Raw genomic sequence first — 23,795 nt, 5'->3', positions numbered from 1 at the left:
AGAACAGCCAACAAATACAGGACGAATAAAAGGAGAATCACGTCGTCTGCTTGCTCTCAAGGAGCTTCAGGCTCCTGTTGTCCACCTCCACTTCCACCACCTCCTCCTCCTCCACCTTCACCTCCTCCATCACCTCCACCACCTCCTGGTCCTCCACCTCCACCTCCTCCACTTCCACCACCTTCACCACCTCCACCTCCTCCTCCACCTTCACCTCCACCACCTCCTCATCCTCCACCTCCTCCATCTCCACCTTCAACTCCTCCTGCACCTCCACCTCCTCCTCCTCCACCCTGTCCTGACTTTTTCCTATTTTAACTGTTGTCTGTTGTTCCTCGATCACCACACACTCCCTCCCTCCCTCCCTCTCTCTCTCTCTCTCTCTCACACACACACACACACACACACATGCTGAAAAAGCTTTAGTTCAGTCACACAGTGAAGTAAAGTGACTGCAGCTGCCCTTTTGTTCCCATTAACAGCAGAAATCAGTCTCATTGGAAAAGCGTCAGCAAACCTGACTCAGTCAGCAGTAACGAGTGTCCTGATTGGGTGGAGACTGTTTCCACCTGCAAATGTGGATCAGTGGTGTCTATAAAAGGCTCAGCACGTTACACTTCAGTTCCACTTTACGTGTAGAGCAGCGTCTCAAACAGGAGCAAAGTGTCGGACTTCCCATAAAAACTCACTTCAGCTGTGATGCTGTTTTACTGTGAAGCTCCAGACAAAGGAGCTTATGGACAAAGACACTTCAGACGACTTTCCCTCAGCATGGAGGTGAGAAGATAACGTAGATAACAAATTTTCATTTTCAGGTGAACTGTTCCTTTAACAACCAGATACTGCTGTCCATCCATCCCACCTTTCATTAGATTTTAGTAATTTGACTTTAGCGAGAGGCGGGAAGGGGATGGAGGGGAAAAGGGAGTGGAAGAAGGTGGAAGGCAAGGGATGAAAGAGGTGTGGAAAGAAGGACACAAGGAGGGATGAGAGAAAGAATAAAAAGATAACAGGAGAGGGAGACAGCTGGGTAAGGAAAAGGGGGGAGTAAAGGAGGGGCAGGGAGGGAGGATAGAAGAGGGAGGAAGTTGAGGCGTATGAGTGATAAATAAGAGGAGAGGCATGTTGTCATGGCAACCGGGGCAGAGGCTGAGTGGGGCAATTGATCACTGGTGTGTGTGTGTGTGTGTGTGTGTGAGACAAACCCACTGAAAAATGACAGCAACATTAATCCACTGAACTCAGTGACAGCAGCTCATCAGCTCAGTTCAGTTTTCTGAAAGTGGCTTCAAAGGAAACTCACTTTTTATTCTACACGTCCTGAGAGGAAACTGACAGGACAACTTTGGTATTGATTACCGGGTAAAGAACTAACCCATTCATACATATCAATCCACTGTTCGTCTGCTTTTGGAAACTTTGTCGTACTTTGCATGATGCATCCAGCTGCTACATTTCTGCTTGTTCAGCAGACTTGTTTCAGCGAGACCAAACAGATGAAAAGTGAGCTGACTGATGGCAGTTTCCTCCTCTTCTCTCTGATGAAGGCTCAGTCTCTCCAGTCTCCCATCATGCATGTTACAGCAGGCGCCTCCATTAGCCTCTGACTGAAACCCTCCACCCATCAAACAGACATTTAAACAGTCTGTTCCTGTTGATTCCCCCTGGTGACTGGCAGGACAGGTGAGTTAACATGTGGGTGTGATGTATGGAGCTCTCAGTTGTGTCTTATGTGCTGCAGGTAAAGGAAACACACACACACACACCTACGCTGAGGGCTGTGCTGGGTGTTGGCCTGAGGCTGACTGTCAGTGTTCAGCTGCCGCACTGCTGAGCATCAACACGAACACAAGTGAGCGGCCAGAGAGGAAACAACGAGGCCAAATCTGACCAGTTACACTTCAGATTAGACTCGTCCCAATCGTCATCGACTGTGTATAAAGATGGCCGACGCGTCTCCACTTCCTCCCACTTGTTCTGGTGACTTTACTTTGAATTTTGAGTTATTAGCTTGTCCCATCTGCTAACATGGAGGGGGAGCTTATGAGCTGTACTGCAGCCAGCCACCAGGGGGCGATCCAGGTGTTTGGGCTTCACTTTGGGGAGGTCTCATGTTGTCCATCTTCATACACAGTCAGTGTTTTATGCTGAGATCTGAGTCATTCTGAGTGAGAGTAAAATAATGAGGCAATAAGACTGTGACTCTAATGTTCAGCCGGATATGCAGTGAAACGCTGCACTGCGGAGGATTAAGGTGAGCAGCGCTGCAGCACCTGCAGGCTCAGGTGGACAAACAAAGAGAAGCTTCATAGCCATCCATCACAGAAATACCTGGATACTGATTTGATTTACTCAAAGGGATCTGAAGTCACTTCTGAACTAGATGGCTTTAAGTTTAATACTGAATAAAAAAAGTGATCAAAACACACTGATTCTCTACTCTCACAAACACACACACATGACGTCTGGCATGCTGAATCACCCACACACACACACACACACACACACTTTGTCTGTCTTTTATTGTTTACTGTCTGCTCAGTCATGCTCGTCCTTTCTTCCGTCTATTCTCCTCTGAGCAAATCACACCCTAAATGACAAATCGATGTCTAATATCAATAAGTAATTTGAGCTAAAACCGAATGGGCAGGCTGAGGATTTCATTAGAGCCTCGCAGGTTTCCACAGCAACAGAGGAAGAAGAAAATCTGATCTGATGACGTGTTTAAACCGTCTCGCTTTGTAAGAAACCCAGTAAATGTTCAGTTTGTGAGCTGACTTTTGCGGGTTCATCCCAGCGTCCCCGAGCTTCACGTTAAACCACCCATCAAAACAACAACAACAACTTAACTGATGTTCACGTGAGAAAATGGATCCAACAAAACGATCAGTCCGAGCCTCACAGGCTGACAGGAAATCTGAGAAAAGCCACCACGTTTTCTTTTTGAACTTATCATGTGTCTACAGCACAATAACAAACAAAGCCACATTAAAACAACAATCTGTTTCACCTCCAAATCAAATTTAAAATACAAATCTTTAAATCTCCTGTTTTAGCGAAGGAGGACCGAACGGCTGCAGCTCGAGGGGGTGTGTCAGAGTCTATTCAGATCCTTTACTCGAGTAAAAATACTGTGAGGCGAGAGCAAACGCAGCCGTGAATCAGAGAAACTGAACATTAATTTTCATTTGTTTCACAGCAGTTGTGTCGCAGATTTTTCATTTTAACAGAGCGTAACCGTCCCACGGACAATCAAGCATCACAGCCTGTCAGATTTCAGTGGACTCGACGAGTCCTGATAACGAAGCGACAAAGTGGGTCATTTAAGGTACCTGAAGCCAAAAAAATCACATGAAAGCAGGCCGAGAGGGTAGAAGTGACAGTTTTATCAGGCTTCACGAGTTGCAGCGACCTGAAATTTTAAATGAACGTTTGTGACACACTGAAACAGGAGCACATCAGCCATTTCACAAAGTGACCAACGCTGCTGTTTGTCGGGTCTCCAGGCGGCACGCAGCATTTTAGCACCCTGAATAACATCCTGTGAGAACGTACTGAGGGACAGACAGAAGCCCAGACGATGTGGGACCTCCGCAGGCCTGCAGGGTTAGCAGCTGGAAGTTGTGAAGCGAAGAGCCGCCACTCGAGGACACAACTGCAACCCGGAGGTGTTTATAAAGCACTGAGCAGTCTGAAAGGCTCGTCTGTGCTCTTCGAAAAGCAGACAGGCTTTCTGTCCCTGCTGCTTTTCTTGGCCTACTTCTGTCCTCGCTTCTTCTCCCTCTTCGTGTTCGTGTTCCTATCTGGCACACAAACCGTCGTCACTCTGCCACCTGTGAGAAACACTGCAGGTAAACTGACCTTCGGCTGGCAAGTAAACAGCTCCTCCCTGCCTCCGTCTCCTCACTCGGTTTGCTCCTCGTTCGCGGCGTCTTGTTTTGTGAAGGACTATTTGTTCGATCTCTCAGCCGCTGCCAAAACATCAGGCGCTGCAGATTAAAAGTGTTGGAGGCTTTAGAGCTTTAATCTGCACATCAGAGGCAGCAGAGCACTCTGTCAAATGAGATCGAGCTGCGACAAGACGGACCCGCTGCTTCGGGTTTGACCTTTGTTTGTCCGACGTGTGTTTCGATCAGTTCTCATTCTGATCTGGATTCTGGCTCTGAGCTAAATCCTTGTTCTGGTCCCTGTCATTTTACTGGAGTTTATTTTGTAGTGTAAATGTAAAAAGAAAAGAAAAGAAAAGAAAAGCTGTCAAACGGATGCAGTGGAGTGTAAATTACAAGATTTGATTCTGAAACGTAGTGAAGTGGAAGCATGAGGGAGCAGAAGAGGGAAATGCTCAAGTACCTCTAAACTGTCCTTCAGTGTAGTACTGACGGCAGGCCAACCCGCCGTGCTTCCCTCTTCCATTCATCCAACTTCTATACCGCTTACCCGTCAGGGTCGCAGGGGGGTGGAGCCTATTCCAGCTGACTACGGGCGAGAGGCAGTCAATTGCCAGTCAATCACAGGATCGACACACAACCATCAGGGCAACCATCAGTAGCCAGTTAACCTAACATGCAGTTAGGTTAACGGAGGAAGCCGCAGTACCCGGAGAACATGCAAGGGCTCACAGAAGGGCCCAGACCGGGATTGGAACCTGGAACCCTCTTGCTATGAGACGACAGCGCTAACCACAGCACCACCGTGCCGCCATGCTTCCCTCTTTTCACTGTGAATTCAGACAGTCTGATAATTTGTTGACAGTTTTGCTTCAGTCGTGTTCGCTGCCTGTGCATCACTGCAACACCAAACACTGTCCGGGTGTCGAACGCAGCGTCCGTTGTTCTCCGCTCGGTCTTTCACAAGTCCACTTTCTCATCCGAACTCCAAGTTCATAAGTCACCTCTGTGATATCAGCTGCAGCCAGCTGGCCGAGGTTCACCCACAGGCTTCTTGAGGCTGTAAATTTCGATGACACTAATGTCTGAGAGGGAAGGACTGTAAACGCTTCTCAAGAGGACATCAGCGAAGCCCGGCTGTCACGGATGTTAATGAATCATTCGGTCTCTGCGTGTGGAAGAGGGAAAACACACCAACCCAGAGAGCACCTGTGTGTGATGTGTGTGTGTGTGTAATGTATATGTGTGTGATGATGACACCATCTGCTGCTGACTTGACATCAGAGGACCACAGAGAGGCTCTCTGATGTCGTCTTCTATTGACTGTCTAATCTAAAGGTTCAATTGACCTAAAATGTTTTGTTTGCTTGTTTTTCGTTTACCTCCCACCTTTAGTCACGCACACAGTTTGGTTTAATTGGCTCCGGTCTGGAGACATCCGTTAGCACGTGTTGTAGGCGTCTTTGTTCCACCGTCAGCACGTGAGGCTCCCCTCACGCTAACCAGCCCGTAAGCACGCCGAGTGAAACTGAAAATGAGAAGTTTGCAGCGACACACAGTGACGTTCATTCTGTGAGTGTGAGAATAATAATAACCTTAATGCAGCTGCCACGCACAGACAAAACAGAAGGTGATCACAGTCATCTACTGTGTGTGTGTGTGTGTGTGTGTGTGGTGTGTGTGTGTGTGTGTTTGTAGAAGGGTGTGGTTCCCTTTCAGGAGGTGAAGTCACCAGGGATTGGCAAGAACTTGAGTGGAGGCATCTGTGTACCCAGTAGGACCTGAACACACACACACACACACACACACACACACACACACACACACACCTCCCTGTGTCTCAGTGTGTCCCTCAGAGGACAGACTCTCATAGGGTTTCTACCAACAGAAACCCATCAGGTCTAAGACACAAAGCCAATTAATTCATAGACTGCAGCTTCCTTTGACTAAATGCAAACACTTGACTAAGAGTTTCCCTCCGTGAGGACGAACTTAAAGACTTCATCTTTGTCAGGAGGGTCTACCTGACTTCGACATGAACCTGCCGGCCGTGCGAACCCCAGCAGACGCTCACCGATGGCTCTGAATCATTTCTAAGCTCACTCGTTCCTTTGCTTCTGTCTGTCTGTCTGTCTGTCTGTCTGCCTGTCTGTCTGTCTGTCTCCACTCGGCAGAATGTGATCTACCACATGTAACCATCTGCTCCGTCTCTTCTTCTGTCCCCTGTCAGTCTGCTTCACTTCCCCTGAGACAACAGAAGCAGAACACGACTCGGTGGCTCTGCTTTAAGGCTGGTGACATCTCTGATTACTTCGCTTTCCAAGGATGAGGCACATGCGACCGCGAGACGTTACTGTTTGTTTCATGCTCCTGAGAACAAACCAATCAGGTGTTGGGATCAGGATGGACCCCGCTCTGTGTGTGTGTGTGTGTGTGTGCGTGTGTGTGCTGCTGTCTTATTCAGTTCATATCTCAATCTCTTTCTCTCGAGAGGATTCTCAAAGAGAACAAGACAAACAGAACTTTGGCAACAACAAGTTGCTGCTTAGCAACACAGCAGGTACACACACACACACGTACACACACACACACACAATGAGAGCAAAGTGCTTTTATGATAACTTCAAACTAATGAAGAGAACATTAAGCGTTATGCTGCACACTAAAACGCCTGCTTTGACTTTTGTTTCATTCTTTCAGCAGAAGCTTTCACACAACAGAACGTCTGCTAAGTGCACCAATAAGCTGGAATCAAGTCGAGATCATGGACGGCCTGCATTACAGCCAGTCAATAAAGAGCCCGGCCAAGGCCGAGTCTGTGATGGTTTCATGCAGACGTGTCAGGTAGCTGCAGGTGCTGCGTAGGAGTTTCCTGTGGAAAAGCTGACGTTTTTATGTTTGCTTTGTGAATTTATCTTCTCACTAAACTTCTCAGCGAGCAGCGGTGGACAAAACACCCAGTGGAGTACGTGTGTCAAAGTTACCCCAGTGAAACTTTTAAAGTAATGGAGCATTTGTTTTTTAAAAACACTGACGTGAATCCACTGCCTCAACAACAGCACTGTGTTTAACTGAAAGACCCTGAAAGACACCCACTGGACAGGACGTCAGCGCCATGTGTTTCTGTCCTTCACTGTCTTCAGAGTAACGAGGGATGAGAGCCTTCACAGGAAACACCACCATGTTTCCCTCTCACGCGTGGTCGGGTCACAGTCCAAACAAACAAACAAACAAACAAACAAGCAAACTATGGGATCATGTTGTCTCAGTGAAAGTCCTTTCGTCAGGCTTGTTGTTGTCCCGTGTGATGAGGCTGAGGGGCTCAGCTGGTGCTGGGGTCTGAAGATCCTCTGGCTGACAGCCGTGGGATTAAGAAGTGGTTCATGTTACCTGAAACTCCTGCACTTCCTGCAGATTGTGTTTCAGTGGTTTCTACATGAGAGTGAATTACAAATCAAAACAAAGTCTCGCTGCAGTTGCTCCTCAGGACTCGCCGTCTCATCCGTCACGTCGCCGCTCTGATGCCGCGAACAGGATGCAGGATTTTACTGCTGATGGGACTCGCTGTTTCACTGCAATAATTGCTAATTACCTGGAGGAGACAGGTGAAGCACGCACACCTCTGGCTGAAAACGCTGAAGGCTGTATGGATTTATACAAATGAGGCCGTTTGTTATGAGCTGAACAGCAGTCAATGTGTTGTTTAAGCACACGGGCTTGTAATTCAAACAGCATTTTAACACGAGGGCTTTAATGGAGTGCGAGTCACTGAGGCGTGAAGTTTTACACTAAACTTTACATTTTAATCAAACTAATTTGCGAGCTCCAGTAGAGTAACTCTTCTCCATCTGTTTTACGATACACGCCGATCACTTTACCCGGACAAACAGGAAGACGCCAAGTGGGCTGCGCTGGATGTTGGGCCTTTAATAAAACCAGTCCGAGCTCTCCGACGCTTTCTCCTCGTCCTGAGGTTCCAGTAGCATGAAATGTGTAGCGACATCTGAGCTGCCTCCAGCATCAATCAGGACCCGGGCAGACAGCAAACATGGAGGGGACACAGAGGAAGCCGGGGACGCGATGGACAGGTCTCCTACCACATGGGACGACTCACACAGCAAAGCAGGTTGTGAAGCAAAGTGAGCTGGATTTTCACTGTCTGCATTTGGTTCACAGAGAGATCAGAAACCGTTCATGCCACCATGTTTCTGCTTATTGCTCACTATGAGGAACGTGTTGGGCGAAATCTTAAAGGCAAAGGCTGGAAATGTTCTTAATAATTTTCTTATTGCACACAAAACGTGTTGAAAGACCAAATCCAACAACGTGTCAGTCCAGCTCTGCACTGACTTCTCTGCTCTGACTGCAGCTCTCAGCTTCAGCTTCCATTTTCTGCTTCTTCATACTCTGACTTCACCACAGTCCACAAATCTGGTTTTTATTTTTACGACAGGCTCAGTAATTTAGTGAAGCAGTAAACAGGAGGACGTCGTGAATATGTGATGTCTTTCTCCGTCCATTCTACGCTCAACCTTAAGAAAGGCACAGCAGATGTTTGTTTGCACTCTTTATCTCTTTGTCTTAGACTTGGACTTTATGATCTCGCTGCCGTCACAAACACCGACTGAGGCATCCCCACCGTCCACTGGGACTAAAGCTAACAAGCCGAAGCACAAATAACAAAGGGATGCTCTCTCTCTCTCTCTCTTGTCCTCATTAGGGCAAAGTGGGGCTAAATTGGAGAGAAGATTGGTCTCTGAACAGTCGTTGTCTTTGTGCCTGCTGAGCGTCGCTCTCTTGGAGGAGACGCTTGGTGTCAGCCGGGGGAGCAGAGAGACACCGAGAGGGACGTCGTGTTAAAACTCACCCCCCACAGTCTCAAGAATGCAAACGCAAACTCTTACTGTGGTTCCTGAACTGCTGCGGGAGTTTGACAGCAGGGAGCGTGACAGGAAATCAGATGAAAGTCTGACACCTAAGCTTCAGAATCCACTCATTAATTCACCAAGATGGGAAACCCAGAAAGACCAGCAGGCCGACTGTTCCCTGCACCTCATTTCAACGTTCAGGAGATTTATTTGCATCTTAGTCACTGCTGTTCTTGTTTATCCACGTTGTCTCACTCTGCGCCTCTCAGCTCAGCCGACTGTCGGCCTTCAACATGACTGACTGACTCTGCCCTCCAGCAGCAGCAGGACACCTGAGTCCATTCTGTCTCTCACTGATTTACTGAGTTTACAAAATTCAACTTGATTCGGGTCTGTCACGTCACAGTCTCCGCCCTCCCCCCTCCACCCAAACAGCCTGCATCTCCTGAATAACACCGACCACCTGCAGCAGCAGAACCTCACAGCAGGTCGCATTAGCTGGGAGCCTCGGCTCAGTGGCGACAGTCTGAAAGCCAAGTTTGTGGCAAGTTTGTAAGTCAACGTTTTATCTTCGAAAACAATTCAATTTAGTTCAGTTCAGTTTATTTATATAGCGCCAATTCACAACAAGTTATCTCATGACTTTCCAATTAGAGCAGGTCCAGACCAAACTCTTTAATTAAACTGTAATCCAGAGACAACATTCCCCCTTGAAAACAACAGATCTGTTTGTTTTTCCTGCTGAATCTGTCGGCTCTCCGGGACTTTGCCTTTCAGTCTTAGCACCTGCACAAGAGTGCTGGGAAGCAAAAAGCTCCAGAATAATTTAGTTCAGTGTTCCCGTGGATAAACTCCACATTTAAGTCCCGGACAAAGCAGATCTCACTGACAGGACGGAATAATGACGTTAGCAATCAGATGAGTTTCTAACAGGAAACAGAGAGAAGTGAACTACTGACATGGCCAGCAGGTAATGTAAGTGATGTTGCTCCAGTTTTGGAATTTTCCAAAATGGAGACAAGGAAACTTCAGGAGGGAAATGAAGCAGGGAGGACAACACGACTCGACTCGAGTCCAGACGCGGAAAACAAAAACCAAATGATGTAAAATGAAAAGGTGGGAGACAGACAAAGACTGGACGTGTACAGCAAAAACAAGACACAAGACGAGGAAAACTAAACTAAAACACCAAACTGTGACGACAAATAAAACAGGCAGGAATATGAAGCCGTTAAAAGACGTGTAAGATTCACTAAAATATGGTGACGTGAGCTCCTGTCAGGGAAAACACACCTCTGAGACCATCAACCTGACCGGTTCTACACACACACACACACTCCTACAACATCTCCACTTCCTCTCCATCCTTCTCCTCTTCTTCTTCTCTTACGCTCGTGTTTTCCTTCGTTCTTTTCTTCCTCTCTTCACGCTCGCCTCCTCCGCTCTTAAATCCCACAGATTTGTCACCTTTGCCTCATTATCTTCCCCTGTCAGGGCAGATGCATGTGGAGCTGTGTGTGTGTGTGTGTGTGTGTGAGTGTGTGTGTGTGTGAGAGAGAGAGAGAGAGCTAACACAAATACATACACACAAATCATCCCAATGAAGCCGAGTCGGTTAATACAAGACTGTTTACCACCATGTTGTTAACACGCACACACTCACACACACACACACACATACTCACACACACACACACACACACACACACACACACACACACACGCTGCTGTGTGTCGCCTGAATTCTTCTCATCAGCCGGATGTGACATTGATAGATGCATTTATGGATGCAGTTTGGCAAAGTGTGGTACCGCTGAATGAACTAGCAGAGTGTAGTGTGTGTGTGCGCGTGTGTGTGTGTGTGTGTGTGTGTGTGTGCGTGCACTGTTGTTTGCTTCTGGAGTCTTGGTGTGTAGAGCTTAACCAAGACACACACACACACACACAAACAGGCTGAACATGAACATTAATTACAACACAGACAGGCTATAATGTATGAACAGTAAAGTAAATTCATATCACGTATGGACACACACACACACAACTAGGACGAAGTAACACAAAGACACACACACGCACACACAGAGTAATGACCCCCCCAACGGCATCCATTCATCACCACATGGCTGTGTTGCCGTGGGATATAACCCAGAATGCTTTGCTTGAGCCCTCTTGGTCGCTGGTCGACACACACGTGTGACTCTGCATGAATGTGTGTGCGCGCGCAGTGTGTATTCACGCGGGCGAGGACGCCGTTAGATAAACCCTGGCAGTGAGAAAAGAGATTGGACTCGTCAGTGTTTCCTCTCGCTCCCTCAGCAGCCTCGTGAGGAATCTTTGCTGCAGAACGGAATCGGATTTTAAAGGTAAAAAGTGCTGCCGGATGCGCACAAATCTCAACCGCCACATCTGGAAGTCTCTCTACTGGGAAACTCGAGAAACACAGCGAACGTTCAATCTGCCTCCTGCAGCTACAGCACACACTCTCACAAATGATTTCACGTGTGAAAAAACAGATTTACTTTCTCTCTCACGACATCAAGCCCTCCGATACATCGACACTTAAGCAAAAAGGATCCAATGCCAAAGCAGACATCACCTGAGGTGCGTTCAGGTGCCTTGTTGACGTGTTGTCGTCCTGAGGGAACACAAAGCAATCGACCAGCAGAACTCTGGTCTCTGAGGTCTGAAGTCGGCTGCTGCAGTATTTTTACTGCGATTTAAACGCGGGTTCACCACACATGTACACTCTGCTCTCCTTAACGGATGAATCATGAGTATATTTACTCGTTATTTTCCCTGATATAAAGACTCACATGATGAGGTTTTAGCTTTGTGCCACTTTCTGTCTCCTCCTGATCACAATAACTGTGATTCCCCAGGAGAGGAGGGAAAAAAACACAGCAGACAGGAAGGACAGCAAACTCACCACTAGTCTCAGGTGCTCCTTCTTCAACTCCTGATCCACATAGAGCTCCTTACTTTACTACTCCTCAGTGTCAGGCTGCAGAGAGAGACGGAGGGGGAGGGAGAGGGGGGAGATTAACAGGTGAGAGGCTTCCACTTGGGAGTCTGATGCCTAAAAACCTCTTCAAAACTCTGCAAAGGCCCACAAGCACAAACAAACCAAACGAAGGGGCGCAGAACATCGAGGATGAAGATGGAGCATCACGTCCCACATGAGCTCAAGGACAGGGGGAGGGAGACGGACAGACACTGATGGACAGGAGGAGAGAGACAGCAGGAAAACAGGCAGTGAGACAGGAAAATAAAAGTAAAAACCATTAAAGTATGAGAGAGGCGGAGGGATACGGGCCAGGGACCAGGTCTCATTTGTGAAGGTGTGAGTCAGTTAGGTGAGCAGTCATCCCCACACACACACACACACACACACAAACTGAAGTGTGTGATGAAGGGTGAGCCACTTAGTGGATTTCAGCCTTTTATCAAATACAATAAGTGTGAGTCTGAGTCGTCCTCTGCTGATCATCGTTATCTCTCTCTGTCTGTCATAATCTGATTCTGTTTCTGACCGCCGATGAAGACTCGCTTTAAAGAGCCCGTAAACCTGAAGGAGTTTTAACTACGAGCAGACGTGCATCATAATCCAAAAGCTCTACGAGATGGAATATTTTGAGGGTTCAATTGGAGCAGATATAATTATGGAAAGTCAAATGAAGACGGTTTCATTTCGCTTCCGTCTCATCTGAGTCAAGTGTGTTTTATGGTGAGCTAACAAAGCGGTTCAGTTCATCTTAGCTCAGTAAAAGACAGAAACTTGAGTTCAGAAGTTGTTGAAGTTGTATTTCTCTGTTTTGTAATTTAAACGGGTGTAAGAATATTTTCTTTCTGGACATTTTGTGAGTTTGTTTTGCTTCCTTATCAGACTAAACTCTAAGAGAGCTTGTGAACTCATGAACATCTCCCAGCTGAAACTATTGGACTATCGCCTCTAGTGGCACAAAGCGGTATTACAGACAGGATGGGCCGCGGCTAGCTGGTTAGCTCGCTAACTTCAGTATCTCTGCAATACAATACGTCTTTGACTTAACGTCAACACCGTTTCCTTTTCTTCACATCCTGTTTTGATGGTTTTTCAACTAAAAGTCTGGTCACATCACATAAGATGCACCTTTAAACAGCCAATAAAAAGAGAAAGACATGAAACACTGCTGAGGGCTCAATTAAATGCAACAAACGTGAAAAAAAAAGCAAACCCTAAAGCATTTTCTGCTGATTTCTGTGCAGAAATCAGACGACTGAGCCTCTGATTAGTGACACAGCTAAAGAGTTAAAGTCCTCCATCCTTCCTCACGAGGTTTTGACCTCCATTAACGGGTTGATGGGGCCTCATCTTCATCCGGTCAGCAGCTCTTTATCTGCTGAGAGGGACAGCCAGACGGAGGGGGACGGAGAGGACGACCTACTGCTCTGCAAGGTTAACTCATCTGATGCGACTCAGTGCATCGAGGGGACGACACACGCGCAGTAAACACCACACACACACACACACACACATTTACATGGACTCAGCCTTCTTACTGAATCACTGGAATTCATCTTTCTCATTCACCAAGCACATTTTGACACGAGGACAGAGAATTTAATCAAATCCTGCTGCTGTGACACGGCGCGGTGGACTAAGTTAAGTGCTTCACGCTCCTCAGGTGTGTAAAAGAGGAGCTGTAACCTTGTCTGCGATAAACCTCAGGTTTTGTCGCTCAGGCCGCCGCTGACGTAAATGTCTCGGCTAAAGGTTGACGCCACACGTTCACGATGGGGACATTCATCAGGAGTGGAGACATCATCAAATCATGTCTGTCTCCGAGCTGCCTCCCTGATCGCTGTGCTCTTTTACTCGGCTCGGCTCCTTCATTTCTTCTCACTCATATGCATCACATCACCCGTCTGCCCTCTTTATCTCTGTTTCTCCCGCTGACACATCTCATGGTATTTCCAAAGGTTGAGCTAAACAACACTCTGAAAATAACATTCACCAAACTGCACCGAATTCTCTCGAAAAAGATTCTGTTTTTCGAGGACAAATCTATAAACTCATTTTCTACAGGCAACAGGTGACACATCCCTAAAGAAAAGTCTTTATTATTATTATTCAATAGCTTGGGGTTGGGGGCATATGTGTGTGATTGCAGAGAGCATCATAACACGGGGATGAGGCTTATCAGCTAAGAGCAAAGCAATCTTCAGGAGAAAATGATTTGTTCTCTCCTGACTCTCCACAGTTCACCGTTAACAACCTCCATCACTGCAAACATAATGAAGGAACAGGCTGTCCCTCAGGGTGTTCTGACATTCAAACACAGCCTCAAACGCCGTGTTTCTATGCATTTGGAAAGTACAATCGACATCGACATAGTATATCACTATTAGAATAAATTAAATTTCACCAATTGCTTCATCATCTTCCTGTTGTCTTTTATCAGTTGTCTTTGCACTGGTCAAGTCATTAAAGAATTTCCCTTCGGTGATAAATAAAGGAATTCGGATTCTGATTCTGATTCATGCGGGTTCTCTGTCCTGTCTACTTCACTTAGTATTTCAGCCTTCTGGACAACCACCAGACCACCCAGACCGCACTGACGAGACCAGGACCCGGTACGAGGAAACGGTTTCCCATTAATCGGAGCGTAACTTTTGCGTGTTGTGCGGCCGACTGCACACGAGCATCACAGTCACCCGTCAGCTCGACTCGGCTCAGCGCAGAAAGACTTTACATTAAGAGGATGTCATGCTATCATGACTGCATTAGCACAGACGTGAGGAAAGGTGAGCATCACATCCCTGCACTGACAGGAAAAGCACTCTGGAAACGTGGTTACTCTCTTTGTTGTGAGGCGATCAGATTCATTCCTCTCTCGTGACTGTAGGAGTTAGCATGAAGATACCTCCAGCAGCTGGCTAACTTAGCACGGCACAAAGCCTGGAGACAGAGCCAATCAGTGAGCCCAGTTCTGTCCAAATGTAATAAAAACTGCCAATCAGCATCTGTGGTTGCCTATTAGGTTTTAAAAAGACCCTTTGTGGTTATTTGTTCTCTGGGAACAGCTAGCTGTCACCCCAAGTTAGTCGTCCCCCACACATAAAACTCTACTTTGCTACACAAACCCTTAGAAAACAGTTTGACAACTCTGCTTCTGAAGGGTTTAAACAAATGAGACTGCGTGTGTCACTTAGCGAGCTTTGGAGGTGCTGACAGGTGGATTTTGCTCAGAGCTCGGCTCAGTGTTTCCCTCTGTGTCCAGTCTCTTTGCAAAGCTAAGTGCTAACTAAGATCATAACACACTCTGGATTACTGAGGCAACGTGTGTGGGAGAAACTGCTGCTTCCATCTCTTCGCTATACAAATTTTTACATTACAAAGACATAAAAAAGAAGATGAACCACATCCATGCAGAAACAGGAACCTTTTAGTGAACCTCTGCTTGTAGGGCTTTAAATTCACCGTATTGACTGGAGCTCCCATTTAATCATTTCATTTAAATGGTTTCCTTCATCAGCACTTTTACTGGCATGGTCTGAGTAGTTTAAAGCAATAAGTAAAATGAAAAAATCGATTCAGTGAAATCCACTTGGTAAGAAAGTAATATTCTCTAATTGATGCTGGCCCTCGTACATAAAAGGTCACTCGTTTTCTAATTAGAAATCACTGCAGTTTGGGCAGCAACTGTTTTCAACAGCACTTTGGTATTAAAGGAGCTGCTCATCTGCAGCTATCACATCGTTTTGGCAGGTGAACGAAGAGCATTACAGTCAGCTCTGCCAATCTCAGGTAATGCATTAACGTTATTGCCTATGGATGAACCCTTATGAGCTGAGGAAAGGCATTAAAAGCCTGTTGATGATTATGAGTGGCGTTTTTTCTGGCTTCTTCCCAGTATTGGATGCTGAACATTATGATCAGAATTTGGGTCAACTGTGCAGTAAATATTGAAGCTGCAAAGAGAGGCACATTGAGGTCTACTTTGAGAGCTTTATCCCATGTGAGTGAATGTCTTTATTTAAATGCAAATAGCAGAGTGGTAGACGGATACACAGCCAGGCAGCAGAATAGACGGCCATATGCAAGCGATTCTAACGTAACCATGGCCACCGTGAAGCGGCAAGCTGAGAACACTGGACATCTCTTGTTAAGAACTATATATGGAGAGAAGGAGGATCCAGGTGCGGGTTCTCACTAAGAGATTTATTAGTACAAATAACCAACAGAAGGTGTCCTCAAACGGAGGGTAGAAATACAACAAAAGGTGTCCTCAACGGAGGGTAAAAAGTACAACAAAAGGTGTCCTCAAAAGGAGGGTTTAAACACAACGAAAAGTGTCCTCAAACGGAGGGTTTCAGAGGGGAAAAAACACCACGGAGGACGCCGTCACTGCCGGGCGGGGAACTGGAGCTGGCGATCTGAAAGAAATAGAAGATCAGGAGACGAAAAGGTTTCTTTTTCAGGAAGCGTGCAAAACATTTGCCGAGTACTACCGCGAAGGAAAGCTGAAGAACTGGCGGCTAGTGGATGCAGACCAGGTCCTTAAATAAGGAGCGGAGAACAGGAAACAGGTGCGTTAAATGACACAGGTGATGGCACTCAGCTCCAATTCCCCGTCCCGTCGACACGGCTGTCCCCGGCGTGCCTGAAGGAAAAAGAATAACAAAAAAAAAAACCAAAACAAAAAAGATAGCCGAATATTCGGCCACAATCCTAACAGTACCCCCCCCTCAACGACCGCCTCTCGGCGGACGGACAGGCCCGTGAGGACGGGCGGAATGAAAAGCCCTCACCAAGCGGGGATCCAGGATAGCGGACCGAGGGACCCAGGACCGCTCCTCCGGCCCATACCCAGTCCAGTCCACCAAATACTGGAGGCCCCGACCCCAGCGACGGACATCCAACAGCCGGTTAACCGTGTAGGCAGGCGCATCATCAATCAAACGGGGAGGCGGAGGGGGTGTGGCGGGAGGCTGCAAAGCACTGGAGAGGTGAGGCTTTATCTGAGAAACGTGGAATACTGGATGAATCCGCATGGAAGCAGGCAGCCGGAGTTTCACAGTCACAGGATTGATGACCTTCAGGATGGAGAAGGGACCAATGAAACGAGGAGAAAGCTTACGGGACTCGGTGCGTAGGGGAACAGACTTTGTAGACAGCCAGACGGACTGACCCTCCCGATAGGGGGGGGCGGGAGTGCGGTGACGGTTGGCGGAACGCTCGTTTGCCTGAGTAGAACGAAGCAGGGCCCGTCTAGTCTCATCCCACACCCGTCTGCAACGCCGAAGGTGAAGTTGGACGGAGGGAACAGCAATTTCGTCCTCCTGGGCCGGAAACAGCGGGGGCAGGTAACCAAGGGACGCTTCAAAGGGAGACATGCCGATGGCGGCGCTGGTTTGGGAGTTGTGGGCGTATTCCACCCAGGGAAGATGGGCACTCCAGGTGGATGGATTCGAGGCCGCCACACATCTCAGGGTGGACTCCAAATGTTGATTAGCCCGCTCGGTTTGCCCGTTAGTTTGGGGATGGTGACCAGACGAAAGACTAACAGTAGCCCCCAACGCCCGGAGAAATGCTGACCACACCCTAGAGGTGAACTGCGGGCCTCGATCAGACACCACGTCGCTAGGGATACCATGAAGGCGGAACACATGGTGGACGAGGAGCTGTGCAGTCTCTGAGGCTGTGGGAAGTTTGGGTAACGGGATGAAATGTACAGCCTTAGAAAATCGATCCACTATGGTGAGTATGACAGTGTTACCCTCAGAGGGTGGAAGGCCGGTGACGAAGTCCAAAGCAATGTGGGACCAGGGTCGAGAGGGCAACGGCAGGGGACGAAGGAGGCCTGCGGGAGGGCGATGTGAGGTTTTTCCCCGAGCACAGACCGGACAGGCTGCCACAAACTCCCGTACCTCCTTACCCATGGATGGCCACCAGAAACGGCGTTTGAGGATGAGCAGAGTCCGAGGTGCCCCAGGATGACATGCCCACTTGGAGGAGTGAGCCCACTGCAGGACCTGAGAACGAGCAGCCAAAGGGACATAAGAGCGGTTAGGCGGACCATTACCTGGATCTGGGTCGGTCTGTAGTCCTTCTCGAATAGAGTCCTCGACTCCCCAGGTAATGGCTGCCACCACTCGGGAGGAGGGCAGGATCTCTTCAGGACCATCGGAAGTCTGGGACGCAGAGAACTGACGGGAGAGAGCATCGGGTTTAGTGTTCCGAGAACCAGGCCGGTAAGTTAAGGTAAAGTCGAAGCGGGTGAAAAACAGCTGCCAGCGTGCCTGGCGGGCATTTAGTCTTTTGGCCGTCTGGATGTAAGACAGATTTTTGTGGTCAGTCCAAACTAAAAAAGGCTGTTCAGACCCCTCTAGCCAATGTCGCCATTCCTCGAGAGCTAACTTGACAGCCAACAACTCCCGGTTTCCTACATCATAGTTCCTTTCAGCTGAGGATAGGCGCTTGGAAAAAAAAGCACAAGGATGGAGTTTGCCGTCCACTGCTCGCTGGGAAAGGACCGCCCCCACCCCTGAGTCAGAAGCGTCTACTTCTACGATAAATTGCCTAGACGGATCTGGTTGGACTAGGATGGGAGCACTGGAAAACAGATTTTTCAGGGTACAGAAGGTTGACTCTGCTTCAGGAGACCAGAGGAAAGGTTTTAGGGTGGAGGTGAGTCGAGTAAGGGGAGCCGCCACCTGACTATAATTTCGGACGAAGCGACGGTAGAAATTAGCAAACCCTAGAAATTGTTGGAGTTCACGTCTGTTAGTGGGGCTAGGCCATTCCACCACTGCCTGTACCTTTTTTGGATCAGCTTTAACCTGACCTGGACCGATGCAGAAACCCAGAAAGCTGGTGGACTCCGTGTGGAACTGGCACTTTTCTGCTTTAACAAAAAGCTTATTTTCAAGTAGCCGTTGGAGGACGGCTCTGACGTGTGCGTAATGGGACTCTAGAGAGGGAGAAAAAATCAGAATGTCATCGAGGTAGACAAAAACAAACCGGTTTAGGAAGTCGCGTAAAACATCATTGATAAATGATTGGAAAACGGCCGGCGCGTTGGTTAACCCAAACGGCATCACCAAGTACTCATAATGGCCGAGGTGAGTGTTGAATGCCGTCTTCCACTCATCTCCCTCACGAACTCGAACCAAATAGTAGGCGTTTCGTAAGTCTAGCTTGGTGAACACTTGAGCCCCCTGAAGGAGCTCAAAGGCCGAGTTCAGGAGGGGGAGAGGGTATTTATTTCGTATGGTAATACGATTAAGACCCCGGTAGTCGATACAAGGACGGAGGGTGTTGTCCTTCTTTTTAACAAAGAAAAAACCGGCGGCAAGAGGGGAAGAAGACGGGCGAATGATGCCTGCTGTTAATGACTCCTGAATATAACTCTCCATAGACTCTCTCTCGGGACGTGACAAACTATACAGGGAGCTAGCAGGGAAGGTAGCGCCCGGGAGGAGGTCAATAACACAATCGTACGGGCGGTGCGGAGGGAGAGAAAGAGCTTTGCTTTTACTAAATACATCCGCTAAATCGTGATATTGAGGAGGAACTAAAGAGAGGTCGGGAGGAGCCGTAGCCGGAATGCTAACCGACGCCGACAAGGGAGACGCCGATTTGAGGCATCTGGCGTGGCAGTTAGCACTCCAGCTGAGGATCTTACCTGATTCCCAATCGATATGGGGGTTATGAAGACGGAGCCAGGGTAAACCGAGAATCACCGGGCAATTAGGAGAGGGCAACACCAAGAGACTAATACGCTCTCGATGATTCCCGGAAGTGATCACCTCCACCGGAAGTGTCTGGTGGGTGACCCGTGCCAGCAGACGTCCGTCTAGAGCTGTGGCCGGGATAGGAACCCCTACAGGTGAGGAGGATAACTGGTTCTGTAAACAAAACTGTACGTCTATGAAATTTCCATCCGCACCAGAATCAACTAAGGCAGAAACAGAAATGGAGTTTAACCCAAAATTAATGGTGACAGGGAGAGAAATGCGAGGGTTTAAACTCGGTTTTAAGGTGGTCGGACTCACCAGTAACCCCGCTTCTACGGGTGAGCCCCCTCTTTTGGCCTAATGGGACAGACCGAGATATGATGACCCCTCTCCCCACAATAGAGACACCTTCCCTCCCTGATCCTGCGCTCTCTCTCTTCAGGGGCGAGGCGAGTCCTACCTAACTGCATGGGTTCGGGGCTATCTTGGCGCTCATCTCCTACGGGAGGGAAGGACGACAGGACTGAGGAGACTGGAGACAATGGAGGGTGCTTGGGAGAAGCCTCCCAGCGGGAGCGCCTCACTTTACGGCGCTCTCTTAGACGGTTGTCCAGCCGGATGGTAAAATTAATGAGATCATTAAGACTGGTCGGTTCATCACGAACGGCTAATTCATCCTTTAATTGATCGTTAAGACCCTTGAGGAAGATGCCACGGAGTGCTCCTTCGTCCCAGCCTGCCTCCGCCGCCAGAGTACGGAACCGAATGGAGTAATCGGCGACTGAAGACGAGCCCTGGGAAATCTGCAGGAGTCGTTGGGAGACATTACCAGCATAATCAGGGAGATCAAACACGGTTTTAAAAGAGTCAATGAAGTCATGGTAGGTCCTGAGAGAGAGTGGGGTCCCTGAATCCTCCGCTTCTGCCCACTCCAGCGCCCTGCCCCGAAGTAAACCAACAACGAAAAAGATTTTAGACTTATCTGAGTGATAGTTCCGGGGGCGCAGAGCGAAGACGTGGGAGCATTGTAATAAGAATCCTCTGCACCTCCCCAACGTCCCGTCGTAGGGTTCCGGGTCGGCGGTGTGTGGTTCGAAGGGCGGCGGAGGCTGGAGTTGGGTTGAGGCTGTGGATGGTGAACGAGAGGTGAAAGTGGAGATTTGCAACGACAGATCATTCACAGCTCTCAAGAGTTGGCTATTCTCCGCCCTGAGTTCACTGAGCGTCTGCTCGTGTTGTCCGAGTAGGACCCCCTGACGTGAGAGGATGTCCCGGAGATTATACCCCTCAGCTGAACCCGCTGGATCCGAATCCATGGCCAGTTCTTCTGTTAAGAACTATATATGGAGAGAAGGAGGATCCAGGTGCGGGTTCTCACTAAGAGATTTATTAGTACAAATAACCAACAGAAGGTGTCCTCAAACGGAGGGTAGAAATACAACAAAAGGTGTCCTCAACGGAGGGTAAAAAGTACAACAAAAGGTGTCCTCAAAAGGAGGGTTTAAACACAACGAAAAGTGTCCTCAAACGGAGGGTTTCAGAGGGGAAAAAACACCACGGAGGACGCCGTCACTGCCGGGCGGGGAACTGGAGCTGGCGATCTGAAAGAAATAGAAGATCAGGAGACGAAAAGGTTTCTTTTTCAGGAAGCGTGCAAAACATTTGCCGAGTACTACCGCGAAGGAAAGCTGAAGAACTGGCGGCTAGTGGATGCAGACCAGGTCCTTAAATAAGGAGCGGAGAACAGGAAACAGGTGCGTTAAATGACACAGGTGATGGCACTCAGCTCCAATTCCCCGTCCCGTCGACACGGCTGTCCCCGGCGTGCCTGAAGGAAAAAGAATAACAAAAAAAAAACCAAAACAAAAAAGATAGCCGAATATTCGGCCACAATCCTAACATCTCTTGACTGAGAACCTCAGGGTGAAGGCGGAAATGAAGGCTGCTCTCACGGTTTACATTCAGGCTCATCAAAGAGGAGGCGGCGCTGCCACTGTGAAGTCATTTATCTCCCCCAGGACAGGCCAATTGGCTGGGTCCTCCGTATGGATCAGTTCATGCTGCATCAGTCGCATGCACTCACCCGCATGTGGTAAAGGCCAACAGCACTGACTTTGACTGACATTACGCGACGAGAGCGAGTTCAAAGCGAGCAGAGCTGAGACCGAGATAACTTTAAATTAAATACGCTTCCAGATCGAGACCTGCACTCGGCGGCGAAGGTGAACCCGGCAGGTTGTAAGAAGAACGTTGAATCATAAGGTCACCAACGTTGAGAAGCCACAGCTGCAGAGAGGCTAACGCAGCAGCTGAGTGAGTGCTGCTCATCAAACTGGCAGCTCTCTGTTCCACTCAGCCCAGATGGACGTGCATTAAACACACCTCGATTTTAACAAGTTCTGCTGTGACTGAGGACTGAATTACTTAACTTGCAGAGTGGAGAACAGCAGGGACACAGAACTGAAGAATTCGTACTTTACACGCCAGATGAAAAGTCATACGATCCCCAGAGTTTTTAGGGTTCTTTCCCCTTGAGCCTTGAGCGTCTATAATTTCCACTATAATCCATCCAGTGACAGCAGAGACATTTCAGTGTGGACCTCATTCTGAGACCCATTTAAAATCCTTCAAGGACCCAGATTTTGGGATTGTTCCTCCGGGCTACAACTGCACCACAATGTTTCAGTCTACACCGCAGTCGGCTACTTTTGGAAATGACCTTTTTCTTTTGACATCTGAGCTTGTAGGTTGATCCTTCTCATCACCAAACCAATTTAAACATCGACTGAAAGCCCAGCCTGCCTCAAAGTCTACAGGATTAATGTGACATACATGCTCCTGACGGGGGGAGGCACTGAGAGGATCCAGTCCCAGCTCTGCCATCCTTACTGTGAGGTAACCAGTAAGCCCCTGTGCTTTGAAAGGTGCAGGATCTCCCTCAAAAACAAATAAACTCTCTTACGACGCTCCAGAGGTGTTTGCCTGCCTGTATTTTCTGATTTCCTCAGTACTTTTCAGGGTTGGGGACATTTGAATACGTAAACATGTTGAACTGGGTCAAAGTGCTCATAAATGAAGGTAAAATGCATATAAAAGAAGGGTTTCATGTGCACATAACCAGAGAAAATGCACCCAGCCAATCACCCACCCTCAGCCAGTCAAACGCCTCACCCCCGCAGAGCTGTGCTCTCTGCTGCACTCCTCATCAGCAGGGGCTGATAATTATCAAAGAGCCAACATATCTGAGTGCACACACTGTTTTCCTCGTGTGTTTCAGTCCGTGTGTGTGTTTGCAGGTTTGGTGTGTGTTTTAAAAGCCTCGGCTCCTGCTTACAGATGATTTCCTCCATTTATTTGCATTTTAAGCAACATCCCGGTCTCTCATAAAGAGATTAATTCTGAGCATTTACAAATTCTCATTTCTCAGTCTGCTGCTCTTTTCTGTGGAGTAATGAGAGGAAACGGCAAACGCTGGATGGCAAAGGGGAAGCAGTAGCTGCTACTTTAACCAGACCGCTGCTGATCCTACAGACAACGTAAAAATAACACTGCAGTTCCAAAACCTCTTAGTGCATTTTTATTTCTTGGAGGCGCAAATTTTAGTAAACCCGTATTGATTCACAGGGAGTGAATCAATACTTAGTGTTTTTAGTCAGCTTTCATGATTTCACTTGGTTCTAAAGCCAAGGACCAATCGAAAGGCCAGTCACGGTGAAGGTCAGATATAATCCATCACAAGTTTTGTGCTGACAGTCTGGAAACAGTCAAAAGCTGGTTTTAGTCAGACGCCAAGTTTAGAGAAAGTCTGTGATGACACGCCCACTTTTAAACGTTCAAATCCAACGTTATGTCCCGCCTGCCTGCCCTGTTTCTGAAACGTGTCACGACCAGGAAGGTGGATGCTCTCGAAATGCTGTTTTTCAATCTGGAGTTTAAGAACTGTATGAGACTCATCAGGCGATCCTGAACCTCCTACACGCAGCAGTTAGTCGTCAAAGATCTCATTGAGTCTGATAATCATGATAATCGAGTAAGTTAGCAACAGCTGCATCAGAGCAAAGGTGCAGCGACTGCTGAGGGGAGTCTGTTCGCATCAGCTGATCAGTGATCAGCGATCCTCATCCACCACAGGTCCCACATGGCACTGATGTGAAACCTTCCATATCCTCACTGTATTCAACAGATTTACATGACTTCAGACAACCTCCAAACTGGGATTATCTCCCAGTCGGGCTCCTTTGCTGAGGCTACAATTCAAACTGCTGTCTCATCCACATAAAGTCTTTGAGCCCTGATTGGCTGAACAAGGTTTCCCTGT

At 48.1% G+C, this 23,795-nt stretch overlaps 1 protein-coding gene across 6 annotated transcripts in view; it reads right to left on the bottom strand.

The window, feature by feature from the left end:
- Nucleotides 1-23,795, bottom strand: part of slc8a2b (solute carrier family 8 member 2b) — a 105,155-nt gene that overhangs the window by 25,051 nt on the left and 56,309 nt on the right. For 4 of the 6 annotated variants that reach the window (XM_046389996.1, XM_046389994.1, XM_046389995.1 and 1 more), the window contains one exon: nt 11,685-11,759. The exons of the other annotated variants lie outside the window; for them this stretch is intronic. The gene's annotated coding sequence lies outside the window, so the exon portion shown is untranslated. The remainder of the gene's footprint in view (nt 1-11,684; nt 11,760-23,795) is intronic. 6 annotated transcript variants of the gene reach the window in all.

This window comes from Scatophagus argus, chromosome 5 (genome assembly GCF_020382885.2).
Source record: "Scatophagus argus isolate fScaArg1 chromosome 5, fScaArg1.pri, whole genome shotgun sequence".
In the NCBI taxonomy this organism is placed as follows: domain Eukaryota; kingdom Metazoa; phylum Chordata; class Actinopteri; family Scatophagidae; genus Scatophagus; species Scatophagus argus.
The sequence above is the reverse complement of the archived record's forward strand: the minus strand, read 5'-3'. Positions and strand labels throughout refer to the sequence as shown.